Source organism: Lupinus angustifolius, chromosome LG03 (genome assembly GCF_001865875.1).
Source record: "Lupinus angustifolius cultivar Tanjil chromosome LG03, LupAngTanjil_v1.0, whole genome shotgun sequence".
Lineage (NCBI taxonomy): Eukaryota > Viridiplantae > Streptophyta > Magnoliopsida > Fabales > Fabaceae > Lupinus > Lupinus angustifolius.
Window position 1 is genome coordinate 19,193,978 of NC_032011.1, and position 6,000 is coordinate 19,199,977.

The following is a 6,000-nucleotide window of genomic DNA, read 5'->3' on the forward strand; positions in this document are numbered from 1 at the left end:
TTGGAAATTCGTGTTATATTTGAGTGAACAACCAAAAATTGTTATGAGTAATATCCTTAAATCGCAGGACATAACCACAAAAAATAAACCAAAATTGAAAGCCTAACTGACAAGAAAATTTCAAGACAAATTCAAAATAATACTTCAAAATGAGAAAAGAAACGGAAAAATGTGATTTTTTATATTCAGGAAGGAGTTTTTAGAAGTAGTTAGAAAAGTCCGGTAGAATGGAGTTTTCAACCCGAAATGTAGAGAAACTTTGTCCAATTATGAAAAATAGTTCAAAACGTATGCCAAAAATAGAATTTGTCAAAATTATATGCAAAGAGCACGAATTTCCCCTAGTGATGCACTACATGCAACAGTAACAATAAGAAAGAGCATAAATAGAAATTCGGGTTAAATTTCAATAAACAACCGAAACATTGTGATGCTCTACGTGCTAGAGTAACAACCACGGAAGGCAGAATTGGAAATTCATGTTATATTTGAGTGAACAGCCAAAACTTTGCATCAACAACATCCTAAAATCACAAGACACAACCACAAAAAGTTTGAAGTAAAAATTCAAAGCCTGGCTGATTTAACTGAAGAAGAAAAATTAAAGACAAATTAAAAATAAAACTTCAAAATAGGGTTTTTTGGATTTTTGGAGGGAGTTTTCAGAACTAGTATTGTAGCCCAAATACATATAAAATTTGTCCAATTTTCATAAATAGTTCAAAAGTTTTTCCAAAAATAGAATTTATAAAAATACTATGCAAAGAACCCGAATTTCCCCTAAAGATGCACTACATGCAAAAATAACAACCAACCATAGGAGAAATGGAAATTCGTGTTAAATTCGAGTAAATAACCATAACATAGCATCAATAAGACCAAATTTCCCCTAGTGATGCACCACATTTAACTGTAACAACCACAGAGGGCAGAATTGGAAATTCATGTTATATTTGAGTGAACAATCAAAACTTAGCGTCAATAACATCCTAAAATCACATGACACAACCACAAAAAGTTTCAGCCCAAAATTAAAAATATGGCTGATTTAACTGAACAAGAAGAATTCAAGAAAAATACAAAATTAAATTTCAAACATAGTGAATAAATGGAAAAAAGGTTTTTTTTTTTGGATATTCAAGGGGAGTTTTGAGATGTTTTATTAAAAGTCCGATTGCATGGATTTTTTTACCCCTAATACATATAAAATTTGTCCATTTATGTTCAACAGTTCAAATGTCATACCAAAAATATAACTTATGAAAATACTATGCAAAGAGCCTGAATTTCCCCTTGTGATGCACTACATGCAGCTAATGCATATAAAAACTCCAATAGAATGAATTTTTTTTTTGCCCCTAATGCATATAAAATTTATCCATTTCTGATAAACCTTTCAAAAGTTATGCCAAAGATAGTTTAATTAAAGTACTAAGCAACGAGCCCAATTTCCCCTATTCATGCCCTACATACAACAGTTACAACCAGACGGGCTGAAATCAAAATTCGTGTTAAATTAAATGTAGACAACCAAAAATTTGCATCAATAACATCATAAACTCATAGGAAAAATTCACAAAAATTACAAACCCGAATTACCCTAGTGATGCACTACTTGCAACAGTAACAACCACGGAGGGCATAATTGGATGTTCATTTTTACTCGTGTGAACAACCAATAATTTGCATCAATAACATCCTAAAATGGTAGGACTTAAGCAAACAAAGTTTCAAGCCAAAATTGTAAGCGTGACTGATTTAACTGCACAAGAAAAATTCAAAATAAAACTTCAATAATACAAAAGAAATGGAAAATAGGGATATTTTGGATTTTCAAGAGGGAGTTTTCACACATAGTACGAAAAGTCCGGTAGAATGGATCTTTCTACCCCAAATGCATATAAAAGTTGTCCAATTCTAATAAATAGAACAAAAGTTATGCCAAAAATAGAATTCATCAAAATACTACGCAAAGAGCCGAATTTCCCCTAGTGATGAACTACATGCAACAATAATAACCAGACAGGGCAAAAATGGAAATTCGTGTTAGACTTGAGTGAACAAGAAAAAATGGAAATTCTTGTTATATTTAAGTGAACAACCAATACTCTGCATCAATAACATCATGAAATCACATTACAAAACCACAAAATGTTTCAAGCCAAAATTCAAAGTCTGGATGATTTAAGTGAACAAAAAAAAATTCAAGACAAATTCAAAATAAATCTTCAAAAATAGAAAACAAATGGAAAAAAAGGTTTTTTTTTTTGAATTTTCAGGTGGGAGTTTTTAAACATAGTATGAAAATTTGATAGAATGGATTTTTCTATCCCAAATGCATATCAAATTTGTCCAATTTTGATAAACAATACAAAAGTTATGCCAAAAATACAATTTATCAAAATACTATGCTAAGAGCCCGAATTTCCCCTAGTGATGCAGTACATGCAATAGTAAAAACCAGTCAGTGTTAAATTCGATTAAACAACCAAAATTTAGCATCAATAACATCCTAAAATTATAGGAAACAACCAAAAAAAGTTTCAAGCCTGAAATTCCCCTAGTGATGCACTACATGCATCAGTAACAACCATAGAGGGCATAATTGGAAATTCATGTTATGATTGATTGAACAACCAAAACTTTGCATCAACAACATCCTAAAATCATCCGACATAACCACAAAAATATTCAAGTCTAAATACAAAGCCTCACTACTTTAATTGAGAAAGAAAAATTCATAACAAATTCAAAATAAAACTTTTAAAATAGAAAAGAAATTGAAAATAGTTTTTTTTTTGGATTTTTAGGAGGGAATTTTCAAACGTCGTAATAAAAGTCCGGTAGAATAGATTTTTCTACCCCAAATGCATATAAATTTTTTCCAATTCAGATAAACAGTTCAAAAGTTATGCCAAAAATAGAATTTATCAAAATATTATGCAAAGACCCAGATTTCCCCTAGTGATGCAATACATGCAACAATTACAACCAGACACGACTACAATCGAAATTCGTGTCAAATTCGAGTAAACAACCATAACTTTATATCAATAACATCCTACAGTTAATAGGAAAGCACCCAAAAAAATTTCAAGCCCAAATTTGCACATGTGATGCACAATTTGCAATAGTAACATCCACGGAGGGTAGAATTTGAAATTCATTTTATATTTGAGTGAACAACCAAATCTTTGCACCAATAACACCCTAAAATTACACGACACAACCATAAAAAGATTCAAGCCTAAATTCATAGCCTGACTGATTTAACTGAACAGGAAAAAATCAAGAGAAATTCAATATAAAACTTCTAAAATAGAAAATAGGGTTATTTTGGATTTTTAGCAAGCAGTTTTCAAACATAGTAGGAAAAGTCTGGTAGAATGGATTTTTATACCCCAAATGCATATAAGCTTTGTCCAATTCTGATAAATAGTTCAAAAGTTAAGCCAAAAGTAGAATTTATCAAAATACTATGCAAAGAGCCCGAATTTCTCCTAGTGATGCACAAAATGCCACAATAACAACTAGACAGGGCATAAATGCAAATTTTTGTTAAATTTGAGTAAACAACCAAAATATTTCCTCAAAAACAACCTAAAATCATAGGAAACAACCACAAAATATTTCAAGCCCGATTTTCCCTTAGTGATGCACCACGTGCAACAATAACAATCGAAGAGGATAGAATGGGAAATTCCTGTTATATTTGAGTTAACAACTAAAACTTTGCATCAATAACATCCTAAAATCACAGGACAAACCACAAAATGTTGCAAGCAAAATTGAAAGCCTAACTGATTAAACTGAACAAGAAAAATTGAAAATAAAAATTCAAAAATTGAAAAGAATTTGAAAAAAGGGTTTTCTGGAATTTCAGGAGGGAGTTTTCAAACATAATCGTATAAAAAGACTGCTAGAATGGATTTTTGCACCTCCAATTCATATAAAAGTTCAAAAGTTATGTCAAAAATAGAATTACTCAAAATACTATGCAAAGAGCCCGAATTTCCCGTAGTGATGCACTTCATGTAACTATAACAACCAGACTTGGCACAAATGGAAATTCATGTTACATTTCAGTAAACAGCCAAAACATTGCATCAATAACATCCTAAAATCATAGGAAACAACCACAAAAGGAATCAAGCCCAAATTTCTCCTAGTGATGCACTACGTGCAACAATAACAACCATGGAGGTTAGAAATGGAAATTCGTATTAAATTTGAGTAAAAAATAAAAAATTGCATCAATCACATGCTAAAATCATAGGAAATAACCACAAAAATTTCAATCTATATTTGAGTGCAAAACCAAAACTTAGCATCAATAACATCTTAAAATCACAAGACACAATCTCAAAAAGTTTCAAGCTAAAATTCAAAGCCTAACTGATTTAAGGGAACAAGAAAAATTCAAGAAAAATTCAAAATAAATCTTCAAAAATAGAAAAGAAATGGAAAAAAGGGATTTTTTTTGTAGTTTCAGGAGGGAGTTTTCAGACTTAGTATTAAAAGTTATTTCAAAAATAGAATTTATCTTAATACTACGCAAAAAGCCCAAATTTCCCCTAGTGATGCACTACATGGACTAGTAACAACCCGACAAGGCATAAATGGAAATTCGTGTTAAATTTGAGAAATCAACCAAACCATGCAACAATAACATCTTAAAATTATAGGAAAGGGCAAAATTGGAAATTCATGTTAAAGTTATGCCAAAAATAGAATTTATCAAAACACAATGCAAAGACCCCAATTTCCCTAGTGATCCACTACATGCAACAGTAGCAACTAGACAGGGCAGAAATGGAAATTTGTATTAAATTTGAGTAAAAAATTAAAACATGGCATCAATCACATGCTAAAATCATAGGAAACAACCACAAAAATTTCAATCCCGAATTTCCCCTAGTCATGCTCTATGTGCAAGAGTAAAAACCACACAGGGCAGAATTCGAAAATAAAGTAATATTTGAATGAACAACCAACACTTTGCATCTATAACATCCAAAAATCACAAGACACAACTACATAAAGTTTCAAGCCAAAATTCAATTCCTAACTAATGTAACTGAACAAGAAAAATTCATGAAAAAATCAAAATAAAACTTCAAATTTAGAAAAGAAATGGAAAAAGTTTATTTTTTGGATTTTCAGGAGGGGGTTTATAGACGTAGTATCAAAAGTCTGTTAGAGTGGATTTTTCTACCCCAAATGTATATAAAATACACCTAGAAGGGGGGGTTGAATAAGTGTAGCGGTCAGAGTATCCGCTTTTTGCAAACAACAAATAATGCTAAAATAACCCTAGATTAATCGATTAACAGTGAAAGAATAATCGATTAACGCAAGCAATTTAATCAATTAAAATAGCTCAGATTACACAAACAGATTCAGTTTCTTGCACGACAAGCAACTGAGATCGAAGCAAATATACAGAGCTAACAGTTATATCAGAGTTACAACAGTATAGTATAGAAACAGATTATTTCAATTAAAACAACTATACAAAGTAATCGATTAAAGCAATAAAGAGAGAGAGGGAAAGAAAAGCGTGCAACACGATTTTTATCCTGGTTCATTTGCGGGTCCACTTGCAAACTACATCTAGGCCTCCCGGCAGATCTGGGAGATTTTTCTTCATTATAATTGAAATAACGTTTTAGAAACAATTCTTCCAATTACAACATTTAGACTCTTTCTTGAAACTAAAGAACCTTATCCCTTGGTTTGACTCCCTTCCTACTGCCCAAGAAAACCTTACTTGTGGTGTAGCCCCAGCCATGAACCTATTCTTTCTATCAAGATCTCTAAGCTAATGAAGATACAACACAATCTCGTTGGTGGTAAGACACCTTGAGATTCCCAAAGTTACAACACTTTTGACAACAAAAACATAGAGTAATCTAAAGCAATTACAATGCTCAAATTAAACAATTAAGACCTTACTCTACAACTCTAACACAAGTCTCATATAACATGATAATGCATTAG